The sequence below is a fragment of the Trichosurus vulpecula genome, chromosome 1 (assembly GCF_011100635.1).
Source record: "Trichosurus vulpecula isolate mTriVul1 chromosome 1, mTriVul1.pri, whole genome shotgun sequence".
Taxonomy (NCBI): Eukaryota; Metazoa; Chordata; class Mammalia; order Diprotodontia; family Phalangeridae; genus Trichosurus; species Trichosurus vulpecula.
In genome coordinates, this window is record NC_050573.1 from 106,358,773 (window position 1) to 106,386,133 (window position 27,361).

Genomic DNA, 27,361 nt, shown 5'->3' on the forward strand with positions numbered 1-27,361 from the left:
TGCCTTAGAGGTAGTCCATCACACTTTGGGATATGTCCCATTGTTTCACTTGGCTATACATATTTGTATTGGGCTTCATTTTTCTTTCTCCATGGCTGGAAGGGGTTGGGGGTGGGAGGAGTTGGAGGTGGGAGGGAGAGAATTCAGAACTAAAAAATAAATATAGAATTTTAAAAATACAATTAAAAAAAAGGAAATCCTCCACAGACTCACTATGATCACTATGATTACAAGCTATATGACCTTGGACAAGTCATTTAACATCTTGGAGCTTCAGTTTCCAAATCTGTAAAATGAGCGGTTTGGATGAGATGATTTGATGGTTTGTGAAATGAGAGGATTATTGGAAAGTTCTCCAAGATCTAACAATCTATGTTTTATGAACTAACATTCTGTATACTTTATATTGAGAGACAGTGAGATCTGATGGAAAGAGTAGAATGTGACCATCACTAAGCCACTGCATCTCCCTAAGCCTCTGCTTCCTCACTGTGTTTGGAATCAGTGGACCTATGTTTACATTCTCTTATTACCTTGTGTTTTTGTTGTTTGGTCATTTCACTCATGTTCAACTCTTTATGACCCCATTTGGGATTTTCTTGGTAGAGATATTAGAGTAGTTTCCTTCTCCAGCTCATTTTACAGATGAGGAAGCTAAGGCAGAGTTGAGGGACTTGCCCAGGGTTATACAGCTTCTAAGTGCCTGAAGCCAGATTTGAACTCAGGAAAATGGACCTTCCTGACTCCAGGCCCAGTACTCTATCCACTGTGCCACCTAACTTCCTGCTACCTTGTGTGACCGCAAAATGAGGGAGTTGTACTAAGCTGTCCCCTAAGGTCCCTTATCATTTTAAATCCTATGAACATGATTGGCTATAGAAAAGAAGTTGGAGTTTGAGCTTTCACTTTCCAAGGGAGGTTACTGCTTGAATTAGAGTGATCATTATTTACATATTTTTGTAGTCACCCTTCTTTTTGTCTTCCTCATCCTCATCCTCTTTCTTAGCTCCTTCCTGAGAGGCAAACTGATATGGTGGTAAGGCCTTTGGACCTGGAGTCAATAGAACCCTGTGATCAAATCCTGTCTGTAAGGGTGATTGATTAGCTTTATGACTCTGGGCAAGTCACTTGTCCTCCTGGCCTTCAATTTTATCATCCCTAAGCTGAGGATAACTCATAGAGTTGTTATAAGGGTCAAATTAGATAACAAACAGATAGTACTCTTCATAGCTTAAGTTAAATTCTTCATGATTTCAAAGACTTCCACATACAGAGTTGAAAATACTTCGGATATTTTAAGGATTAAACATATTTTGTAGGAATAAATATAATGCTCTCCACTCATTCAAAAAAATCTACTTAAATATAGAATGTTGAGACATAGCTCGATAGATAGCACTTTACCTGGCAATGATCTTGGGACTTTAGTGCTATAGGCTCAGTTTCAATATATATTGATTGTCCAAGATGGCAACCAAAATACCTGTTGGGAACTTAGGCTGTGTTCACCAGAGTCCAGAAGGAGGATGGTGATGATAGACCTGCTGTATTCAGCTCTGGTGAAGCCACACCTTGAATTTGCCTTTAGTTCTGGGGACCACACTTTAGCAAAAGCATTCATAAGCTAGAGGATATTGAAAAGTGGATCATCAGGAAGGCAGATAGACGAGATCATGTCAGAGAAGGATTAGGTAAAGGCATTAAAAGTGATTAGCCCCAAGTTGTCTGAGCCCAGGTCCAAACAGGGCCCCATAGTATGACCCTTAGAGACAGGTGCCCTTGGTGTGCAGAGTTCAAAATACTTTAACATCCCAGTGAAATCTCTTGAAGCTGATTTATAGACATAAGCTATGCTGATTCCAGCTTAGCAGTACCTCTTCATCTTTTTTTGTTTGTTTAGAATGGTCCAAGAAGGCTGGCTTTTAAAACATATATTTTAAAAATATACTTTTATTGATATACTTTGTTTTTCCATCATCTATATTTCCCCCATAGGCCTTTCCCTACATGTCTCACAGAGAGTTCACTTAAGTTTTTTTAAAGGAAAAGGGAAAAGAATAGGAGGAAAAAAATTCAACAAAACCGATCAATACATCGAAAAAAATCTGACCCCATATGCAGTACCCCTCCCTCTATCTTGTCTTCTAATATCTCTTCTTTGGAGCAATCCTTGTTCTAAATGAGCCTCCCTACACTTCTCAGACTGATTTTTAGGGTCATTGAACAAAGCGATTCGAACACTAGCAAACATGGAGAAGAAGGATGCCCTCCTGGCTCCCATCCCTATCCCAAAATCTCATACACCACCAACCACTCTCATAATGTTCAAAGATACCCTGAGACTCTGTGGTTTCAAAATAAGCAAGTAGAATTAGAGCATGCTAGAGCTGGGTAGGATCTTAGGGATTATCACCCTTTCATTTACCAGGTGAGTAAATGAGAGATGAAGTGATTTGCAGGTGGACAGTCAAACCGCTAGTTAGTGACATTGCCATTAGAACTGAGGCCTCCTGGCCCCTGTCCTATCTATCAGAGGTCACCTTTTTACTGTACCCTAGGGTATTTATCTCAGTGCTCACTTTGGCAGCACATATACTAACACTGAACAATATAGACATTAGAATAACCCCCACACAAGGATGACTAGCAAATTTGTAAAGTGTTACATATTTTAAAAATTTTTAATAGCATATTTATCTCACAATAGCCCTGTAGGTAATGGAAATAAGATTATCCTACAACCTCTGAAATTACCTTTATCAGCCAAGTTAAAAGACATAAAGCAAAGACTGTGAGGCTCAGAGATTGTTGGGATCTCTGGGGACTGAATGAATCCCATGTATTTTAAAAGGAATTTTAAATCAAGAGGGTAACACTATTACTTTGCTCGTTAACCTCCCTGGGACATTGTGGGAATTCTAGATTAAATTAGTATAAGAAACTGAGTTTTAGGGGGAAAAAAGCAAAATCTTTTATTTTTCTAAATGGAAAAAAAATCACTTTACCAACCTCTGACTTGTTTATATGTTAGGACAAGACTGGAGACAGAGGTAGACTGAATGAAATAGACTTGCCATTACACTGATAGCATTTGTTTTAAAATTATTAAGTTATCCCTCCTGAAAAAAAAGGTGGGAATAGTCAATCTTGGAGGGGTTGTGGTAAGACCAGGATACTAATACATCATTTTTGGAATTATGAATGAGCACAATCATTCTGGAAAACAATTTGGAGTTATGCAAATAAAGTGGCTAAAATGTTCACGTCCTTTGATTCAGATTCTGCTGCTAGACATATACCCACCCCAGGGAAGTCATTGTTAAAAAGAAAGGCTCCACGTACACCAAAATACTGATGAAAAAGAACTGGAAACAGTGTAGATGCCCATTGGTTGGGGAATAGCTAAATGAATTGTGTCACATGAATGAAATGCAATATTGATCTGTTGTAAGGAATTGTGAATATGATGAATGTAGAGAAGTGTGGAAAGCCTTTTGTGAACTGGTGCAATTCAATTAAGAAAAGCCAGGAAAAGTATATACACAAGGACTACAACAATGTAAATGGAGAGAACAGCAACCATGAGATAATAAAAATTGAATGTTGCAAAATTATAAAGAAAAAGGGTTGCGCCAAAGAAGACATATGAGAAGATACAAGATAGAGGGAGGAGTACTGCATATGGGGTCAGATTTTTTTTAAATGTATTGATCAGTTTTGTTGAATTTTTTTCCTCTTATTCTTTTCTCTTTTCCTTTAAAAAAATTTAATTAAGCTCTCTCTGGAAAATGTAGGGAAAGGAATATGGGGGAAATATGGTGATGGAAAAACAAAGTATATCAATAAAAGTATATTTTTAAAATATATGTTTTAAAAGCTAGCCATCTTGGGCCATTCTAAACAAACAAAAAAAGATGAAGTGGTACTACTAAGCTAGAATTAGCAGAAATGTTGACAATGAGTGCAAATTGCCAAAAAGGAAATTTAAACTTGATATGAAGTAGCATTTCCTTAGTGGGATCCCAAAGTCAAATAGGCTGTTTTGGGAGGTCATGGTTTCCCCTTCTAAAAGTGCCCAAGCAAAGGCTGAAATATTGTACAGATGATTGTAATTCAGGTTCAAAATATTGGTGATGAGTAGAAATTACAAAAAGAGAAATTCAAGCTTGATATAAGGAAACACTAATTAGAGCTATTCCAAAGTCGAATGGCTGTCTTGTGGGGCACTGGTTACCCTTTCTCCTAAATGTTGCGAAGCAAAGGCTGATGATCACTCATGTGCTATAGTGCAGAGGGTATTATAATTCAGTGTTTGGGTTGGACTGCACGGTCTGTATGATCTCTTCAGACTCTTGGCATTCTGTCTCAGAACTGAGACTGGCCCAAAATGACACAACATGTTGGCATTAGAGCTAAGACTCAAACCCAGGTCCTCAGACACCAAGTTCAGGATTCTTTCTGCTATAGCACACTAAGGTGAAAGTGATTTGTCATCCAGGAAGAATAAATATATTGGCTTTGTAAACCAGCAAAGCCATAAATCTCCTCAGGGCTCAGAGCAACAGAAAGCAGAAGTGTGGAAGGTGTTGATATATAACAATAAATCTGCTATCAAGAGGCAAGTATTATCAAGCTGATAAGAATAAGAAGTCTCCAGCAGCATCACAGACACCTTAAAAGGGAGCCAAGAGCAATTACAGTCACTCAGCAGCTCTGCATTCCAGGAAGTATTAGCAGCATTTGGTTTAAATAAACATGCATTGCAGAAGAGGATTGGGACTTGCAAGCTTATTGGAACCTTGGTCCATGATCTATGCCTAGGGATGAGTAGAATTCCAGTGGTTCTTGGGGATTTCTGAGGATTGCAATTGTCAGGCATTGAGGCCCATTTTGACATTCCCAGCATGCTGTGCTCTTAAGACTGGCAGTCAGCCCAGACCCTGCATGGTCCAGTGATCTTGATCTCTTTGGATTTAAAGACTTCTGTTCCTCCACAGGAAGAAGCAGCTTGGCATCCTCTTGATCATCACACTAGACCTACTGCCAGAAAACTGAACTAATACCTTTTATAACTTTGAGGCCAGAAGACACTGGGCTAGTTTATTTTAATTAATTTTGTGTATGTGTGAATATATGTATTGTGTATGTATACACACATGCATACACACAGAAGAGGGGCATGGCATGGAGATTTGGTTTCTTTTCTAGCCTAGCTGATGTAATCACATAAAGTAAGGGACAGATAACAGAGGTGGAGAAGTGGTAATAATTTTTTGTTTTGTTTTATATATCTATACCCTATTATCCCTTTAAGAAGTGTGGAAGAGTTCTCCCTGATAGTTTTTCCACTGGCTATTGCCTAGCCAAAAAGTGATGGTCTTTAAACAGCTGAGCCTGCCAGACCCAGAGTCTGTGAGGTACACTTGAAGCAGGAAGCAGCTTTCTGAAGTGGGAACCCCTGCACTTCTACTAGAGGGTATCAAGAAAGGAAAAAAAAATTATCCTCTTCTCATCACTTTATTGCAAGTGATCTTGCATCAGAGCTTTGTGCTCTGTATGAGGCACTAAATTCATCAGGGAGCAGCCTTGCAGAACAGACACAGACAATCAGAGGTAAGAAGCAGCTTTGAGGGACAGTAAAAGAACCATTTAGTTTCTCAGATGCTATCCTGCCCATTTGTCTCATGTTTTATTTTGGGTATAATTCACTGACTATCTTTAGTGTTTGTCTTAGATGTGTGGATTGATGGGCCAGCTCTTTTGGCTGTCCAGACAACTACATATCATAGTGTGGACAATGGGCATTCTTCACCGACTTGTTTTAGGCAGTTACATCAAACTTTTTTGTGAATTTGGATTTCATTTAGGAAGTTTACAATTTCCCCAAACGTGATTTGATCAGCATGATGTCATCTACAAAGAAGACCTCATCATCTATATGGAATGCCTCTTCCATTTAGTCTCTGGTCTATATATCCTGTACAACTGTAGCAATCACCTTGGGCAAACTTGACTCCTTATCTTATGCTTTACTTGTAATTGATGAATGACCTAGATATAAAAAGAGATATTATAAGAAAATTGGAAGAACATGAAAGTTAATAATCAGGACGTTATAAAACAAAGTTATCTCTGTTATACATCCTTCTAGTAATCTTAAATGATTTTTTAACATATTATAAATGCCTACTTGCTATTCTTTTCCCTTTTCATAATATCCTCATTCTGCTACCTGCTGGATGCAGTACCTCTGCTCTATGCTCAGGCTTGAGGAGAATTGCTGGGTTCTTTAGATCTATTCCTCTGTTTAGTTCGCTTCCTGAATGGCAGAGCTAATTCTCTTGAATCCTTAGTCAGCACCATTGACAATATCAGTTACACATACGCACACACGCGCGCATACACACACACATGCACGCACGCACACACACACACATACATACATATATTAAGTAGTTTAGCTTCTAATTATTTAAAGAAGTTAATAGACTCACATGGACAAATAGACTGCATACCTTTAACATTTAGGAGACCTCAGTGTTACCCTTTCAGACTTGGACAAATCTAACAAAAAAATTAAAACTTGAATAAGTACTTAATAAGTACTTTTTGCTTTGCCTCAAAATGTCCAATATTTGAATCTAGTTTGCTTAGCTATGCTTATTTATCACAAGAAGTTTTTTTAGAAAAAGTTTTTTTCCGGGAGAGGAAGAGGAATAGTAATAAAATGCATAAAATGTACATAAAATATACAAAAAGGGAATTAAAAGAATGGTAAAAGCATCAATGAATCTTTTTTTAATACATAGATGGTCTGAAAAAGAAAGGAAAGGAAAACAACTTTGAATGACTGAATGAATTTATTTATTAAGCACTTACTGTATGCAAAGCACTGTAACACACAGTGGAGATACAAATAGGAAAATAAGGTAGTCCTTGCACTTGAGGAGCTCACATTTTAATGGGAGAAACAACACATGAAAGCTCTTGGGCTTTCTCCATTAGACACTGAGGGGACATTGTGGTCAGGGTGGTGATAGGGATTTAACATGCCTGGTGCATCTCTCAGGGTATCTTGTTACTTCAGCAATGCCATACGTAGCTGTTGACATATTGTCTCTCCCATTAGATTGTGAACTCCTTGAAAGCATTGTCTTTTGCCTTTCTTTGTATCCCTAGCACTTAGCACAGTACCTGGCTTATAGTGGCCCCTTACTAAATACTAGTTTACTGATTGGCTGTCTTGCCGCCCCTGGTTTGGTATTTGCAGCAAATGACTGACTTTTTCTTCATAGAAGTTGCTTCCCTGGATGTTATCTGGGCTGGAAGCAGGACCAGTAGTCTGGGGACTGCTGCCATTTCCAGGGCTCCAGCACCCATCCTTCTATTGGTAGCAGCTGGCCAGCAGTCCTTGCTGGTGATGATGAAGAAGTTAATCTCCTCCACAATGAATTCTTTCCTCAATAATAGTCCTTTGCTACTAGAATGTTGAATTTATTATATATCTTAGAAAAATAAAAATTATATGTAAGGAAGATTTATAGTTTCATCATCAATTCTCTTTTTCTGTTGTTTGTAATGTTCACTTTTTTGGGTGTTTTTCATGTTCAGGATAATAAAAAATGAATTAAAAAGGAAAGAAACAGCTTCCAAATAGAGGACAGATTGGCAGTTGGTAATTGTTTTGTTGTTGTTCTTTGTTTTTTAGTGGTAACAATAAAACATTTTGCAAAACTTCTCACAGAATATCAAGCTGGAAGAGATTTAATAGAGCATCTTGTTTAACTTGTACCTGAATAAGAGTCCTCTCTACAACCTTGCTAGAAACTAGTTATCTTGCCTTTGCTTGGAGACCACTAACAATCAGAACCCACTATCTCAGAGGTAATCTATTGTACTTTGGGACATCTCCTGTTGTTAAGAAAATTATTCTTATGGTTTCAAGTCTGAATCTACTCCTTCTAAAGTCTTTTAAACATTGCTCCTGGGGGCAGCTAGGTGGTGCAGTGAATAGCACCAGCCCTAGAGTCAGGAGGACCTGAGTTCAAATTCGACCTCAGACACTTGACATACTTACTAGCTGTGTGACCTTGGGCAAGTTGCTTAACCCCAATTGCCCTGCCTTCTCCCCTCAAAAAACAAAAACACAAAAACAAAAAACATCACTCCTGGTTCTCCTTTCCCAGGCCAACAACAACAAAATCTATTCCCTCCTTCACATGATAGCTCTTGAGATGCTTGACAGTACATTCTCTCTTCTCCAGGATAAATGTTCCTAGTTCCTTCAATTGAGCCCCACATTCCCAGAGCTTAAGCTGTTGTCATCCTGGTTGTCGTACTGTGGACATTTTCCGGCTCAGCAGTGTCATTCCTAAAATGTGGTCTCTGAGCTACCAGGCTGAGCCCAACACTCCAGATGTATGACCAGGCTCTATATCACTTCTGGTCCTTGTCACTAGTCTTCTCTTAGTGTCGTTCAAGTTCACCTTAGCTTTCTTGGCTTCTGTAATATGTAATATGCATCAAATCTCTATAACAGTGAGCTAGCAACATCATCACAACCAGCACCATCATCATCACCATCATATCCCCATTGTTGTCATCACCATTATCACCATCATCTTCACCATCAATGACATAACTCATGGCATAACTATATTATGGCATCAATATGTTAATTACCTATTAAAGCTAATAGAATTTACAGTATTCAAACCTGAGCTCAATATTTTCAAGAGGTTTAGGTTTAAAAGGCCTCTTCTCTTTCCTTGAATGCAATGGTGCAATACATATAATATTGGATTCAGAGTCAGGGGACCAACATTGAATCCTGGATTTAACACTTACCAGTTGTATGAACATGGGTAAGTTTTTCCTTAATTTCTCTTCCAAGCTGAATGCAAGCTCTTTGAGAGCAACGACTTTTTCACTTTTTTCTTTGCATCTCCAGAAATATAAAACAATATCTGATACATAGCAAGTGTACTGTAAATATTCGTCAAACTCAATTCATTTGAATTGTCTGAGTCTCAGTTTCCTCATGTGTAAAATATGTGTACTACCTGTATTATCAAGAGGAGTGATATAATGAATAGAGGACTGGCTTCAGAGTCAGGGAGACCTATATTCAAATCCTGCTTTAACTTCTCAGTCCCCAGCAACTCTAAGACTATAGTTAGGTCCTGATTAATACAAATAATGAAGCTCCTGATGTGGCCACATGTATTCATTGCACCTATTGAAAGTTATAAAATGGTCATTGGTCTCAGCCCAATGGAAATATTCCAAGTACTTGAATCATGTGACCACTGAAGGAGGAATTCATCATTCTCACTAATCAAGACTTAGCTATGTGTATCATAGTGCAACTGCTGATCTGCATTGGTAGAGGGAATTTCTTCGCTGGGAGTTGCCAATGAAATTTTAGGTCTGGTAAAAATGAAAAAAAAACCACCTTTCTGTGTTGTTGTAGGGACAACTCTTTGTTAACATCTATGTAACTATGACTTGTCATTATTCTCCCTCTATTAAAGTCTTCCTCCAGTTCTTCCTTGTGGCAGGGATATAACCCTAGGTTCTTAAAAGGCTACCAGTGAACTTCAAGTTCTGGTATCTTGGGATGTCAGAAATCCTGAAAAGATCTTAAGCATGGCCCTTGATGATATACAATCACTAATCTAAACAAACTAAACGAGCCTCATCACCAGAAACTGAGCTCCCAGGGAGGGAATTTTCTTTTGAGTCTGGGGAGGACAGGGAGGGCAGAACAATTCATGAAATTGAATCCTGAGACATGGAAGTTGTTGCAATCAAAATCAGTGGAGGGAGTGCTCACATAAGTGAAATCATGGATCTCTGAAGTATCAAGCAGTCATTTTCTTCCTAGGAATCAGTTCTTTTAATAGGGGCCTTGAGTGACTTAACCCAAAGCCAGCATTTTGCCCTCCAAGATGTCCTCAGATGCCCACTGTGGATTACACTCCATTTGCCGAGGTTACTCACCCCCCACGATCAGTGAGTTCTCTGCCTCTTGAGTTTGCCAATTTCAGAAACACATCTGTTTAGTCTCAGATGGATGAGGTCTCCCTTACAGCTATATTGCTTTTTGGATGCAGGAAACAACACTTTGGGTTAGGTCATTCTCTGGGTACTCCTTATCTCATACACTTGATTTTTCTGCACAGGCAAGACAAGCAATGTAGCTTCATAGATCATAGGATGTCAAAACTCAAAGGGACAGTGGAGACTAAAGGGATCCAATTCTCTCATTTGACGGGTGATGAGCCAGAGAAGTGAAACATGTTCAAACTGACAAAGTCATAATAGAAATTCAGATCTACTGATTCCTATTAAAAATGGAATGGGCTGCCTCAAGAGGCTCTGAGTTCCACCTCACTAGAGGTCTTCAAAGCAGGCAGCTTCGGTGCAGTAGATAGAGTGTCAGGCCTGGAGCCAGGAAGATTCATCTTCCTGAGTTCAAATCTGGCCTCAGACACTTAATAGCTGTGTGACCCTGGGCAAGTGTAGTGCCAACACGATATTCATCGGCCTAATTCTGAATCGCAAAATATAACAAACTCTTTATGTGGAAGATAGAACCAAAACATTTATTCAAGCACCAGAAAGCCAAATCCATCATAGCAACAAAGAAGTTTATACACATTATCACTGCAGGGAGCACCACCATTCCCAAGCCCTCCCCTTGCTCGGGCCTTCCCACAAACAGACACAGCTAGCTGCCTGCTTCCTTTCTCTCCCTCAGCTCTAACTGCTCTAACCAACTTTCTTCCTCTCTGCTCTATCCTTTCCTGTTGCAACCATTCAGCAAGCTGCTCCCACCACAGGCTTCATGTGACTTAGGCTTCCATGTGACTTAAGCAGGTCACATGGGCCTATTAATGGATAGGAAGATCTTCAAATTTACATTACCATTACAGTAAGGCACTTAGATTTGCCTCAGTTCCTCATCTGTAAAATGAGTTGGAGAAGGAAATGGCAAACCATTTGTAACAACAATGCTACTTGCCACTACTATGGCTGTGTAAGGCCAGTAACAACAGCGCACAGGAGGGCTGCTAGCACAAGTTCTTTGATCTACTTCTCTAAGGAAAGCAAACTTAGAGGGGTTAACAATCTCATTTTAATTAAACATACATGTATCATCCACTCAGTTGAGGGGAAAAAGTCAGCACCCTGAACTTCAGCGCAAATATAAACAGAAACTATATAAACAGAGCAAAATAACACAAATCAGCAGACAGGCTTCTATCTGTCTGTAGCAATACATACACAGTTAGTTACCAGAGAGAGAAGCACCAACATCTGGGTTTTCAAAGCCAGGGGACTCCGTGATGGCTACCCAGAGTCTCAGCTGGTCAAATCACAGGACACTCTTCCAGTGAATGAGAGCCCCAAAACAAAATGCCAACCTGAGATCTTATATACACATCTCAGGGCCTGGGGCGCTTGATTACCTCAGTGCTGAAAAGCACTCAAACAAAAAAACAGCAAAAAGTCCTATTTTGCTTGCCATTATGTTTGAAAGGCAAGACTTCATCAAAGGTACTTGATTACCTCAGTGCTGAGAAGCACTCCAAAACAAAAGACAAAAGGGTCCCACTTTACCTGCCCCATTCAAACAAAGGCAAGACTCATCAATGGCACTTGATGGCCTTAGCATTCCAAAAGAGAAGAACAGCAAAAAAAAAATGTCCTACCCTAAATACCACAACACCATTCCAGAATCTTTGCCAAGAAAACCTCAAAAAGGATAACAAAGAGTCAGACTCAACTGAAAAACAGCTGAACACAGAGGTCTTCAAGCAAATGCTGGATGTAGGCTGTAGAAGAAAATTCTGGTCAGGTATGAATTGGTCTAGATGGCCTTGGAAATCCCTTTCTACCCTTGGATTCTTTGATTTCTTTTTCATAAATCTTTTTATGATCCACCCCTCAAATCCACCTCCTTCTTCCCAGGTATAAGCTCATAGGATCTTCAATCTAAATCTAAGTAGAACCTCAAAGGTCATCTTGTTCTGTTCTCTCATTTTATAGATGAGGAACTGAGCCCCAGGAGGTTATGAGACTTGCTCAAGGTCACACATGTAGTAAGCAGCAGAGGCAGGATTGGAACCCAGGTTCTCTAATTCCAGAGCCAGTGTACTTTTCTCCAATGCTGCCTCTCCTAGGGAGAGTTCTCTTCCTCCTTAAATTTTCCATATCTTCTCTTTTACATTTATCTCACTCTCATTGGAATTGTATTTATTTATTTACTTGTCTCTCTGCCCTATTAAACTGTAAACTCCTTGAGAGTAGAACCTGTGTTGTACTTCTCGTTGCATCCCCCATCACCTGGCACAGTACCTTAAACATTGTAGGTGCTTAACACATATTCATTGAATTGGATTTATTTAAATGAATTTAGACAATATGATTGCATTACTTTTTAGCAAGAGCATGGAAATGAAGAAAAACAAGGCTTTGTGGTTTTCTGATGTGATTAAAACTCCATTCTGAAAAAAAAAAAAGGTTTGATAGTCAGGAGGCATTCTCTCTACTCCTATCTGATCAATTTGCATGTGGCTAGGTCAAAAATAAGAACAATTAGTTGTAACTGGCTTCCTTGCCCCCTCCAGGATGCCCAAACACATTAGACAAATTACTTAGAGTTTCCTTTTGTGATGTGTTGCTCTGGGCAGCAAGCCCATGGAAGAAGCTTAGTAAGTTGAAAGAGCTGATCTCACTTCCCCAGGCAAGGCTCCACTTCATGTGGTGCAGGTCAGGATTTTCTTTCCTGTATTTAGTACAAGAACAGGACTTAGGGCAGTTAGGTGGTGCAGTGAGTAGAGCACCGGCCCTGGAGTCAGGAGGACCTGAGTTCAAATCCAGCCTCAGACACTTGACACATGTACTAACTGTGTGACCTTGGGCAAGTCATGTAACCCCAATTGCCCTGCCAAGAAGCAAAAAAACAAGAACAAAAACAAAAAACCAAGAAAACAGGACTTAAAGGGAAGATTCTCATATCCACCTCTTGTTTTAAAGGGAAATGGGATTAAAGAAAGAGAGAGAAGAATATAGAAATGGTTTCTCATGGAAATTTCATAAAACATTAAAGCTAGAAGAGACTATAGAACGTCAGTTAAGAAAGAGCAATCTCCCTCAAATGAGCAAAATCTTTTAAAATTCAATATTTTTTGTTTTGACATCACATTTATTTCCAAATATACCCCTTCCCTTGGACCTTCAGAGGAAGGCATTCCTTCTGAAAAAGAATGGGCAATTCAACAACATGCCAACCAAGTCTAACACTGTGTGCAATATTCTATGCCATAGACCCCCACCTCTGCAAAGAAGGAAGGAAAGTACATTTTTTCACTTCTTCTTTGAAACCAAGTTGGATTATTACAATTGCACAGTGTTAAAATATTTATAGCAGCTCTTTTTTTGTGGTGGCAAAGAATTGGAAATTGAGGGGATGCCCATCAATTGAGGAATGGCTGGACAAGTTGTGATATATGATTATAATGGAATATTATTGTGCTATCAGAAATGAAGAGCAGGTTTTCAGAAAAACTTACATGAACTGACACAAACTGAAGTAAGTAGAACCAGGAGAACTGTACTGTACTCATTAACAGCAATGTTACACCATGAACAATTTCGAATGATTTAACTATTCTCACCAATATAATGTTCTGAGACAATACCAAAGGACTCACGATGAAAAATGACATTTTCCTCCAGAGGAAGAACCTATGGCATCTGAATACAGACTGAAACATACTATTTTTCACTTCCTTCCTCCTTTCCTTTCTTTCTTTCTTCCTTCCTTCCTTTTTATATTTCTTAAATTCAAGTTTCTTACCATCTCAGAGAGGAGAGGGGGAAGAAGGGAGAGAATTTGGAACTCAAAACTTTAAAAATACATTAAAAATCATTTGTACATGTAATTGGAGACAATAAAATATTATTCAAAATAATTACACGGCGTTCAGTTTCTTTTGTTGTTATTGTTTTCTGTGAACAGTATTGTAGTCATTGTGTACATTGCTTTCCTGGTTCTGCTTACCTAACTTTGCATCTGTTCATCTAAGTCTTATAAACATAGTTCCCTCATACAGTTCTGTAAGACAGAGAGTTGAGAGATGTGATTTGCTTACACTTTTTGCAGCAGCTTCTATTTTTTTGTGCCATAAGGACTTTCCTTGCAACCAGATTTCCAGAATTTTAGAGTTAGGAGGGATCTCAGAGGGAATAAGAATCTTTTCTTGTCAGCCTCTGATTAAAAATCCCTACTAAAGACAAATTCTCAATACCCCCCCAGATAGCCCATCCCACTTTCTAATTATTAGAAGTCTTTCCTTAAGTTGAGGCTAAGCCTCGCTCTCTATAACTTCACCGATTACTCCTAGCTCTGATCTTTGTGGCTAAGATTAACATATCTAATCCTCTTTCAGCCCTTCAAATACCTGAAGACAAGTATCAGCCTCTTCTGAGTCTTCTCTTTCTCTGGCTAAAAGTCTCCTGTTTTTCAACTGGCCTTGTGAGGTGGCTGATATAAGTGTTACCATTTTCATTTTACAGATGAAGAAACTGAGGCCTAGAGGAGTTAAATGAATCATCCATGATGATATAGGTAGTAAGGTATGGCTTAATCCCCTGGCTCCAAGTCAAGTGTTTTTTCTACTATTCCACACTGTCGCTGTGAAGAGTGACAAAGGTGGGCTGTCATAAGGTAAGTAGAAAGTGTCACTTTCTACCATCCTGAACCAATGAGTAGGCACTCTCCCTCCTCCAAGGGCTGTTTAACTTTAGAAAGGTAAAAAGAAAGAGTTCTGGGCTTGAAGTCTGAAGACTGGGGCAAAACAGATAAAGTCTACAGAAGTTTACAGGAGAGAGAGAATATTAAGGTTAGAAAGGTCCAAGAAGGTTTTATTGGTGTGTAAAGTACTTGGGGACAGCTAGGTAATTCAGTGGATGGATCACCTGGCCTAGAGTCAGGAAGAGCTGAGTTCAAATCCAGCCTCAGACACTTACTCCAGCAGAAATGCCAGGAGCAGAACAGAGGTCTGTACACAATATTTGTAGATCTGACCAAGGCCTTTGATACTGTCAGTTGTGAAGACTTATGGAAACTTAGGTCAAAATTTGATTGCCTGGAGAAGTTCATCAGCAATGTACATCAATTTCATGAGAGCATGCTTGCCCAGGTTCTAGTTACTGGACAATGCTCTCGTGCCTTCCCAGTCACCAATGGAGTGAAACAAGGCTGTGCACATGCTCCCATGTTTTTAGCATGATGTCTTCAGCCATGTTGTCAAATTCGTCCAACGAGGATGAACATGGCATCAAGATCAGCTACCGCACTGATGGTAAATTCTTCAACTTGAAAAGGCTAAAGCCAAGACCAAAGTGGAGGGAGTGTTGGTGCATGGTTTTCTGTTTGCAGATGATTGTGCACTCAATGCAGTGTCTGAAGCTGAGATACAACAAAGTGTGGACCAATTCTCTGCTGCTTGTGCTAATTTTGACGTAACAATTAACACCAAGAAAACACAGGAGGTACTCCATCAGCCACCACCACACCATCCATATGTGGAACCATCAGTTACAGCAAATGGAGAAGTTTTGAAGGCTGTGGATAAGGTCACTTACCTTGGTAGTATACTTTCCAGGGATGTACACATTGATAATGAGGTTGATGCATGCCTTGCCAGAGCTAGTTTTTGAAGGAAAGTATGTAAGAGAAGAGGTATTAGACTGACTACCAAACTGAAGGTCTACAGAGCTGTAGTGCTGACCTCATCATTGCATGCCTGTGAAACCTGGACAGTCTACCAGCACTATGCCAGGAAACTGAATTGCTTCCATTTGAATTGTCTTAGGAAGATTCTGAAGATCACCTGGCAGGATAAGGTACCAGACACTGAAGTCCTTGCTCAAACTAAGCTGTCAAGCATTCAAACTCTGCTTCAGAGAGCACAACTCTGATGGGCCGGCTATGTTGTTTCAATGCTTGCCAAAAAGACTGTTTTATGGAGAACTCACACAGGGAAAGCATTCACATGGTAGTCAGAAGAAGCAATATAAGGACACTCTCAAGGTCTCTCTCAAGAACTTTGGAATTGATAGTGTGACGTAGGAAACACTGGCACAGAACCACCCAGCATGGTGTGCCCACATCAGAGAAGGTGCTGTGCTCTATGAGCAAAGCAGAATTGCAATAGCTCAGAGGAAATGCAGGATGTGCAAATTTAGAGTATCCACCCCAAATGTTCACTCGGACTATTTGTGCCTGACCTGTGGTAGAACATTCTGAGCTCATATTGGTCTGATCAGCCATAGTCGGGCACATTGACACTTGACTCTAGAGTGATGTCATTTTGGTCCTCTTCAAGAACGAAGGACAACAACAACTGACCATGGGCAAGTTAATTAACCCTGTTTGCCTTAGTTTCCTCATCTGTAAAATGAACTGGAGAAGGAAATGACAAACTACTCCAGTGTCTTTGCCAAGAAAATCCCAAATGGGTTCATGAAGAATTGAACACAACTGAAACAAGTGAACAACAAAATTAGGAGCCTGAAATGACTGAACAACAGAGTAGTCGAGACAAGGAATAATTTTGATATAGTTTTATTTTGTTACAGCAGTGGTCACGTGTATGTATTCTCCCAAGGATAGGATGACTCAGAATGTTTAACCTTAACCAAATGAACCTGGATTAACTTGGTTTCCCCAATTTTCTATCAGTTGAGTCCTAGATTTCATGCTATATACATATATTTCCTTGCTTTCTTTTATTTTGCTTTGACTTTGGCAGGGTTTTAAGAATAAATATTACTCCAAGGAACTATGAAAAAGTCATAGCTCTTAAAGAGTACCCTTCAACTGACCATTAGAGTTATTGCGTTGTCTGTTGGTGTGGGGAAGTCAAGTGTTTTAAGGATCATTCAGGACAATAATTCAGTTGCACTGAAGCACAAAAGTCAAAAATAAAAACAAAATGCCCAAAACTGACAAACTGGGGGAACATCCTAAATTAATCCTTAGAAAACAAGCAAAATCTTTCAGAGGAGAACACAAGCCAGTGTTTAGTAGAAGATAGGTTTCATATAGAAACATGTGTCTTGGCAATGGAAGGGACCTTATAGATCTTAAAGCCCAACCCCCATCTGATACATTATTCCCCCTCATCCCCAAGCGGTGCTCCTTCAGCTTGGACTGAAACATATCAGTGACAGGAGATTTAATATCTCACAAAGCACCTTACTCCATTTTCTGATAGCTCAATTATTTTACTACATATTCGACAACAACAAAAAATTAAACCAATTTATGTTGAGCCAAAATCTTCCTCCCTATAATTTCTTTCCATTGGTTCTTATCCTGCCCTCCAGAGCCATAAAGAACAAGTCTAATCACTTTTGCACATGACAGCCTTCCAATATGTGAAGACAGCCAAGGTTTTCTATTCTTTCTTCAGGCAAAACACCTCTTGTTCTTCCAGTTATTCTTCCTGTGAGAAAAGAGGCAGCAGAGCATTAGGGATTAGACATGTTCTGCTTGGTCCCAGAGGGCAGAGCTAGGTAATAATGGGTAGAAATTGCAGAGAGGCAGATTTAGCCTTGATGTCAAGACAAACTTCCTCACAGTTAGAGCTATCCCAGAATGGATTGGGCTGCTTAGACAGGTAGTGAGATTTCCCTCACTAGTGGTCTTAAAGCAAAGACTAGAATCAGGGGTGGGGAACCTGTGGCCTTGAGGCCAAATGTGACCGCAGGGCCACACTTAAGGACCTAGAGAGCCACATGTGGCCTTGAGGCTGCAGGTTCCCCACCCCTGGCTAGATGATAATCCAGAATGTATATTATAGAGGGGATTTTCATTCAGGTAAAAAGATGGACCAAATGGCCTTTGAGATCCCTCCCAATTCTGAGTTTATGGTTCCATGAGCAGTGGAAATGAAATATTCCCAGCAAGCAGTAGTGGGAGAAAAAGTTGCAGCTGGAGCTTTGCAGCCAGATTGTCGAGGGCTTTGAATGTCATGCTTCCTTCTCTCTAGCCATACGAATCTTTCCACCCACTAGGCAAGTTCACATCCAATCCAACTCCTCCAGGAAGCCTTTTTTCACATCCCAATAATAAGCAAGCCCTCTCTGGAGTCCCCATGGCATCTATTTGCCTTAGTATTCACATAAGCTCAGAGTTGGAAGGGATCTCAGAGGCTTTTTGGTGTAACCCATACCTGAAAAAGAATCATTTATATAATATGCCTGACAAGTAGTCATCCAGCCTTTCCTTACAGATCTTCAGTGAGGGGCAGCCCTCTGGGTCCTGAGGCAGTCCATTCTACGTTAGAATAGCTCTAATTTTCTTGAAAAATTGTCTTTATTTCTAGCTAAAATCAGCTTCTACCCAATCATTCTGAATTCTGACCTCCTGTAACAAGCAGAATAAATCCCTCTTCCTTAGCCCTTCACATACTTTAAGTCTGCTTTCATGTTGCCCCTAAGTCTTCCCTTCCCCAGGCTAAGCATCTCGAGTTGTTTCCACTGATTCTCACAGGGCAGGAACTGGAGGGCCTTGATAATCCTGATTGCCTTTAGCTAAACTCTTTACAACTTAGCAATATCCTTCCTAAATTGAGGTTCCTAGAACTGAACCCACAACTCTAGATATAGTATGATGACAGCAGAGGAAAATGAAACCCAAAATTGTTTATTTATGTATTCTGCTCATCTTAATGCAGCCTAAGAAAGGAAAGCTCCAGCCTTCTTGCCTACCATATCACCCTGCTGAAATTTATTGGGCTTTAAGTTCCTTAAAATCTCCAGGGATGTTTAAGGTGAACTGCTGGCTAGTAATGCTTCCTTATATTGTACTTGGGAAATCAATTTTCCTTTTAACCCAAGTGTAAACCTTTAACTTTACCCATATCAAAAGGATTCATCTTATTAGACACCAATGGAGGATGCACTGCCTTACACTGTTAGTTCTTTCTTCAAATGGATGTCATCTCTCCAACTTATTTTCCCTTGTTTGGAATGGCTTCTTCTCTATCATCCATTCAGATTTTACACTTTGAGACTTTACTCAAGATGATTTCTTTCGAATGAATCTAAACCAAAACACAAAGATATCACATGATTTGGTCTTCTAGCCATATTGGAGTTTGTGCTTTCCTTTATGCGAATAGCTGCCAATTATATAGGACTTTAAGACTTTGTAAGGCCAATCTGTAAATGAAAGATCTTTCCTGCCCATTGAATAGGCCTCAGGTGGGGACAACAAAGGGAGGCCTGATTAGAAGCAGGCCCACACCCTTTCACTAACTAGGTGTGAGGCCCCAGGCCCCACACCTTTTTGCTAAATAGGTTCTGAGCCCTCAGGACCAATGAATAGGGTAAAAGAGCTCTGAGGTTGCTTTTGGGGGCACACTCATTGGAAGAGTGTTGTTGGTGATTTGGCTGGAGGAGACTCTGGGTAGCTGTTGGGACCCCTACCCCCACCCCACGGCGCCTCCCCGCTCCCCGCCTGGTTTGAAAACTCAGATGTTGGTGCCTCTCTCTCTTGATTTCTGTGTGTGTGTTTGCTCTGTTTATATAATGTGTGCTTATAATTTCTGTTTGTATTCTCTCTGAATTTCAGGGTACTGGCTTTCTCCCCTGAACTAAGTGAACAGTATATGTATATTTAATTAAACTAAAATTGTTAACCCCTTAAAGTTGCTTTCCTTAGAAAAACATATCAAAGGACCTGTGCTGGCAGCCCTCCTGTGTGCTGGTGTTATTGGCCTTACATCCCCACAGCAGCTGCTAGTAACATTGTTGTTACAGACTGGCAAAGTACTTTACCTACATTGACACAGTTGATCCTCACAACAACCCTGTGAAGCAGGTATTTAAACATTATTATCCCCATTTTGCAGATGAGAAAATTGAAGCTCAGAGAGGTGAGTTGACTTGTCCATTCATAGTCACAAAGCTAATAAATGTTTGAGGTAGGATTTGAACCCTGGTCTCTCCAGACTTCAATTTTGGTACTCTTACTATACCATGCTAACTATATAAAAAGTATTGAAAGATTTTGAATAGTGAAGGGACATAGACCCATGAAATTTTGGAATTTAAAAGGACCCAAGAAATCATTTATAATAGAAAGAGTTTGGACTCAGCACACACCAGGTCAAATCCTACCTCTCCTATTTATTACTTACATGATACTAGACTTCTGCTCTCTGGGCTTCAGTTTTCTTATCTGTAAAATGGGAGTGGGGTGGAACAGATGAGCTCCAATAGCCTTTCCCACTCAAAGACCCTATGATTCTTCCTGTGAATGTCTGTGAATGTGATTGTTTTAAGTCAGTAGAGAACTGTTACCCACATGCCCCTCTGCACTATCACCCAAGATTAATTCTTTCCATCAGGTTGCTTCTCAGAGACACTTCCATCTCATTTCCTGAGCTTCTCCCATTGAACTGGTAGGTCATGAGATTGATCATGTCAATGTGAGTTGTAGAATTTCATCATAGGAAAGGACTCGATAGGTCCTATAGGTCCACTGCCTGCTTTCATTGAATGGTTAATAATAGCCCCAGCCCAAGCCCCTATGGCTCATTATTTAGTTTTTGATGGCTTAGAGTGAGTGTAAATAGCAATTGTTTTCTGTTCTGCCCAGAAACTCAGAAGGTCTTCCCTTCCCAGATTGATATTTTTGTGTTGGTAAATTAGGTTATCTTTTGTCTCAATTCTTCCCTAGCCTTTAATCATAAAATGAGCATTGACTCAGACAAACCAAGGCCTGGGAAAGACTTTAATTTTAAAAGGCCATGGTCATCCACTGCATCCCAGGCCATCATCAGTTGTCTTGACTTATGTCTTGCCACTGGACTTTGATGACTCTGGAAGAGAGAGTGAGGCTGAAAACTTTGGGTAGCTCAGCCTCACATAAATGCAATTCACTCAAAAGTCAGAACATCATGCCACGATGTCATTGGTCTTCTTTGAGAACGAAGGACAGACAACAACTTTAGGAAGAATCTTCTCCACGACTCTACCACTACCAATTAGGAAAAGAACTCACCTTTATATAGCTCTTTAAGGTTGCCAAAGTGCTTATATCATCTCATTTAATCCCTCCGACAACCCTGGGAGACACCTGCTGTTGTCCTCTCCACTCTACAAAAGAAGAAACTGAGGATCAGAGAGGTCAGGTGAATTGCTCAGTATCACAAGACCAATAAGCATCTTAGGCAGGTTTCAGACCAAGTTATTCTCAGCTTCAACCCCTTAATAAAAGGATTTGTTGTGTAAAACTTGGGCTCAGTGAAAAGGCCTCACCCAAGGACCTAGAAGGCCACGTGTGACCTTGAGGCCACAGTCACCTACCCACTAGCCACCCTGCTTTCCAGCTTCTACCTGAACATCCCTAGGGATAAAGGATTGACAGCTTCATGAAAGAGATTCAGAGCATCTCAGAGTCAGCAAGGACCCCAGGGGCCAATTCCTGTTCAAGAAGTGCCTGCTACACCACCTCAACCAGTAGTCATCCAGCCATGGTGGGATTCATACTCCTTCCCCAAGCAGCCTATTCTACTTAACTGTTAGTAAGTTTTTTTCTTTACATTGCATCTAAACCTAACTTTCTCCGATTTCCATCCACTAGTCCAAGTTCTACCCTCTGGGCCTAAACAAAACAAGTCTAATCCAATCCCTCTCTTTTAGACATGGCAGTCCTTCAAACTTAAAGACTGCTATCAAGTTCTCTCTAAGTGTACTCTTTTCCAGACTAAACAACATCCCAGTTATTTTAACTGATCCTTATATAGCAGAGTTTCCAGTCTGCTTACCATCTTGGTTGCCCTTCCCAAATCAACAACAATCCAGAATGGCAGAGTAAAAAATGAAGTGTGGGGCTACCATGACTCACCACCACAATAATAGGATCCTCTCTTCAAGCCTGTCCAATTACTAGTCATTTATTAGATTCTTACATATGTGCCAGGCACTGTGCTCGAGGAAGTCGTATAATTTTGTTGTTTTAGTTGTTTTCAGTCATGTCTGACTCTTCGTGGCCCCTTTTGAGGTTTTCTTAGCAAAGATACTGGGGTGATTTGCCATTTCCTTCTCCAACTCATTTTACAGATGAGGAAACTGAGGCAAACGGGAGTTAAATGAGTTGTTCATGGTCACACTTTGTCTGAGTCCAGATCTGAACACAATTTTTCCTGACTTCGGGCCCAACATTCTATTAACTGCAGCACCTACCCTGCCATGTTAATTCACAGTATGTGAATATAATGGAATATTATTGCATGGCAAGAAATGAAACATAGGACGAATTCAGAGAAACATAGGAAGACATGATCTGTAGAAACAAAGAAACAAAATATACAATAATTATAACAATGTTAAAGGCTGTAAAACAAAGCTGAACACTGGTTTTAATGACTGAGCATGGCTCCAGGGATAAGGTGAAAAAATGCACACACCTCCCTCCTTTTATAGGACAGGGTGGAGGATTATGGGCATGGAAAGTCACATATGCTGTCAGGCATTGCCAATATGTTATTTGGTTTTAATGAACTTTAAAAAAAATCATTAATACAAAGGAAGGCCCTCATGGTAAGGGGGAGGAGATGGAGGGGAGGAGGGAGAATGAGTCAGCAGTGCAATATTCCATCCAAAAAAGATAGATAATGAGATCCTACTCTGCTGCATTGAGAATCATTGTTGTTCAGTCATGTCTGACTCTTTGTGACTCCAGGGGACCATAGCATGCCAAGCCCTTCTATCCTCCACCATCTCCTGTCCAAGTCTGTCCAAGCTCATGTTCATTGCTTCATGACACCATCTATCCATCTCATCCTCTGCCACCCCCTTCTCCTTTTGCTTTCAATCTTTCCCAACACCAGGGATTGGTATAGTAATAAAACTGATTTTAAAAAAAAAAGAATTTTTTGGTATGATTGCTGAGCTCCTGTTGGCCACCTTTATAGGAATATATTCTGAAACTAATCTAGTGCAAAAATAAAAGGCATAAATAAAAACTTTGCAAGTTTAATATAATTTAATTCAGCTTTTAAAATAAGAAATAGTCCTTGCTCTCAAGGAGTTGACATTCTATGGGATAAACCTACTACATTCCTTCCTAATGTTTTCTCCCTAAGATCATGCCAATTTCCCTGACTTTAGATGACTATTTGTACTTCTCATCTCCACTATGAGACTGGATGTTCTCAGTCAGTTTTGGTGGGAGTTTTCATAACCTCTGGTTTTCTCTATTAGATCTTCTGATTGTATCAGGTCACTTTATCAATAGGAAGCTGCTCCCCCATCCCCCACCCCAGGCTGGTTGATTGTGCTGAACTGCTGGTTAGTATAAGCCCCATTCTTCTCTCTCAACTGGCACACCCATATTGCCAGGGGAGGAGGGACCAGCCATATTGTCTTAGGCAACAATCCAGACTCTTTACTGAGGTGAGCCCTTGGCTCACCTTTTCAAATTGAACATCTAAACAATGAATAGAGTGCCCCACCTGGAGTCAGGAAGACTCATCTTCCACAGTGCAAATCTAGCCTCAGATATTTACTAGCTGGGCAAGTCACTTAACCCTGTTGGCTTTGGTTTCTTCTTCTGTAAAATGAGGTGGAGAAGGAAATGGCAAACCACTCCAGTAACTTTGCTAAGAAAACCCCAAATGGGGTCATGAAGAGTTGGATACAACTGAACAACAAAAACCACTAGGTTTGTCAGTAACCAGGCTTGAGAACCTCTGAGATCATTAAAATGTCAGCCTTCCTTGTGGTAGTGGAAATGGTGCATAGTTGCCCCCCCGCCCTTTAGTCCAGACCTGTGTCCCAGGAGACCAGACTCATATGGGTTTGAATGGGGAGCATTCTGAAATACATAGGCTGACCATGACCTGCATTCCTATCTTTCCAGAAACCCTAGGTTCTTATGGCTTGAGTTGCCTAACCTAGCCATTGTATGGAACTGAAAGTAGGCCGCATTCCACTTGGAATAAATCTGAGAATAGTGTCTATCCCAGATATATGATCCATCAAGCCACAACCTCTCCCTACCCCCAATAAACCCTAAAGCAGGGCTCTTTCTCTGGTACCAATATCATCCGGATGTTTTTTTTTTTTTTGCAATGTCAGAATAGGGAAATTAGACTCATCTAAGTTCCTGAACTGTTTTTCCAATAGTAAGCAAATAAGCTAGGTGATGCAATGAACTATGGAGTCAAGATCAGAGTTAAATCACTTAACCTTTCTAAGATCCATTTTCCTCATCAGTAAAATACAGTTAATAATAGAACCTAACTTACAGGATTGTTGTGAGGATTGAATGAGATAATATTTATAAAGAACTTTGCACATCTTAAAGTGATAGATATATAAATTATATATATATATATATATATGTGTGTGTGTGTATGCATATATGTATGTGTGTATATATATATACATATACACATCTATATATACACATGTACTTAGAAATATGTGTGTGTTTGTATATTTAGAAACAGCTAGATGGAGCAGTAGGTAGAAGACTAGATTCAGGGTCAAGAAGACGAGTTCAAAATCCAACCTCAGAGACTTGCCAGCTCTGAGACCCTGGACAAGTCACTTAACCTCTCTCTGTCTTTGTTTCCTTATTTATAAAATGGAGATAATAAAAGCACCAGCCTCCCAGGGTTGTTGTGGAGATAAAATGAGATATCTGTAAAGCACTTTACAAAGTTTAAAGCACTATGTAATAGCTAGTCATTATAAATAAATGCTTGCTGAAATGAACACAAATTTTTTTTCAGCCTTCAAGTTCCTTATCTTTGCAGCTTTTGATCAGGTTGATCATTCATTCCCCTCCTTCCTACTTCCTTTTTAAAATCTCTAGCTGGCCAAGATGGCGGCTGGTAAACAGGGACTAGCATGAGCTCCGTACCGAGTCCCTCCAAAAACCTATAAAAAATGGCTCTGAACCAATTCTAGAATGGCAGAACCCACAAAACAGCAGAGGGAAGCAGGGCTCCAGCCCAGGACAGCCTGCATGGTCTCTGGGTGAGGTCTATCCCACACGGAGCTGGGAGCTGGGAGCTGGGAATGGAGTGGAGCAGAGCCCAGCCTGAGCAGCGTGGACCATCCAGACCAGAAGCCGGGCGGAGGGGGCCCTAGCGCCCTGATTCAGTGAGCTGCGGCAGTTACGAGACTTCTCAACCCACAAACACCAAAGACTGTGGAGAAGATTAGTGGGAAAAGCTGCCAGAGTGGAAGGAGTTCACGGTTTGGCTTCCAGCCCCAGAGGCAGCGGAGGTGGGGCAGCTACAGCTGTTGTTACTTCCGGCTCCAGGCCCACCTGGTGGGAGGAATTAAGTGGTGGATCAGAGCAGGGGTGCACAGCCTGCCGAAGCCCAGTTTGGGTTGGGGGTTCTTGGGGAAGGAGCAGTGCTGGTGTGGCAGAGCTGGCACCTCCCCCCCAAATGTGGAACATAGAAATCTCTAGTCTACAAGCAGTCATACCCTACTGAAAAGTTCAAAGGTCAAGTTAGTTGGCTAGGAATATGGCCAGGCAGCGAAAACGCACTGAGATTCAGTCTCAGACTTTGCATTCTTTCTTTGCTGACAAAGAAGACCAAAACATACAGCCTAAAGAAGTCAATGAAGTGCAAGAGCCTACAGCAAAAGCCTCCAAGAAAAACATGAACTGGTCCCAGGCCATGGAAGAGCTCAAAAAGGATTTGGAAAAGCAGGTTAGAGAAGTAGAGGAAAAATTGGGAAGAGAAATAAGAAGGATGCGAGAAAACCATGAAAAACAAGTCAATGACTTGCTAAAGGAGACCCAAAAAAATACTGAAAAATACACTGAAGAAAACAACACCTTAAAAACAGACTAACTCAAATGGCAAAAGAGCTCCAAAAAGCCAATGAGGAGAAGAATGCCTTGAAAGGCAGAATTAGCCAAATGGAAAAGGAGGTCCAAAAGACCACTGAAGAAAATACTACTTTAAAAATTAGATTGGAGCAAGTGGAAGCTAGTGACTTGATGAGAAATCAAGATATTATAAAACAGAACCAAAGGAATGAAAAAATGGAAGACAGTGTGAAATATCTCATTGGAAAAACCACTGACCTGGAAAATAGATCCAGGAGAGACAATTTAAAAATTATTGGACTACCTGAAAGCCATGATCAAAAAAAGAGTCTAGATATCATCTTTCAAGAAATTATCAAGGAGAACTGCCCTGATATTCTAGAGCCACAGGGCAAAATAGAAATTGAAAGAATCCATTGATCGCCTCCTCAAATAGATCCCAAAAAGAAATCTCCCAGGAATATTGTCACCAAATTCCAGAGCTCCCAGATCAAGGAGAAAATACTGCAAGCAGCCAGAAAGAAACCATTTGAGTATTGTGGAAACCCAATCAGAATAACCCAAGATCTGGCAGCCTGTACATTAAGAGATTGAAGGGCTTGGAATACGATATTCCAGAGGTCAATGGAGCTAGGATTAAAACCCAGAATCACCTACCCAGCAAAACTGAGTATCATGCTCCAAGGCAAAATATGGACTTTCAATAAAATAGAGGACTTTCAAGCTTTCTCAGTGAAAAGACCAGAACTAAATAGAAAATTTGACTTTCAAACACAAGAATCAAGAGAAGCATGAAAAGGTAATCAAGAAAAAGAACAAGAAAAATAAATTGCAAGGGACTTACTAAAGGTGAACTGTTTTGTTGACATTCCTACATGGAAAGATGATATGTATGATTCATGAGACCTCAGTATTAGGGTAGCTGAAGGGAATATGCATACATATATGTTTATGTATATATATGGGTGAATGTGTATGTATGTACACGTCTATGTGTGTGTGTGTGTGTGTGTGTGTATATATATATATATATATATATATAGAGAGAGAGAGAGAGAGAGAGAGAGAGAGAGCGGACACCGGGTGAGTTGAAGAGGAAGGGAAGATATCTAAAAGAAATAAAATCAAATTAAGGGATGAGAGAGGAACATACTGAGAGAGGGAGATAAGGAGAGATAGAATGGGGTGGGTTATCTCCCATAAAGGTGGCAAGAGGAAGCAGTTCTGTGGGAGGAGGGGAGAGGGCAGGCGAGGGGGGAATCAGTGAACATTGCTCTCATCAGATTTGGCCTAAGGAAGGAATACCATACATGCCCAATTGGGAATCTTACCCCACAGGAAAGAAGAGGGAAGAAGAAAAAAAAAATGGGGGGGATGATGGAGGGGAGGGCTGATGGGGGTGGAGGTAGTCAAAAACAAACACTTTCAAAAGGGGACAGGGTCAAGGGAGAAAATTCAATAAAGGGGGATGGGTTG

At 40.3% G+C, this 27,361-nt stretch overlaps 1 non-coding gene across 1 annotated transcript; it reads left to right on the plus strand.

Annotated features, from left to right (window-relative positions):
* Nucleotides 1-2,571: 2,571 nt before the first annotated feature.
* Nucleotides 2,572-2,674, plus strand: LOC118835064. The gene has a single exon (XR_005009420.1). It is a non-coding gene; the product is annotated as a U6 spliceosomal RNA (small nuclear RNA).
* Nucleotides 2,675-27,361: the final 24,687 nt, after the last annotated feature.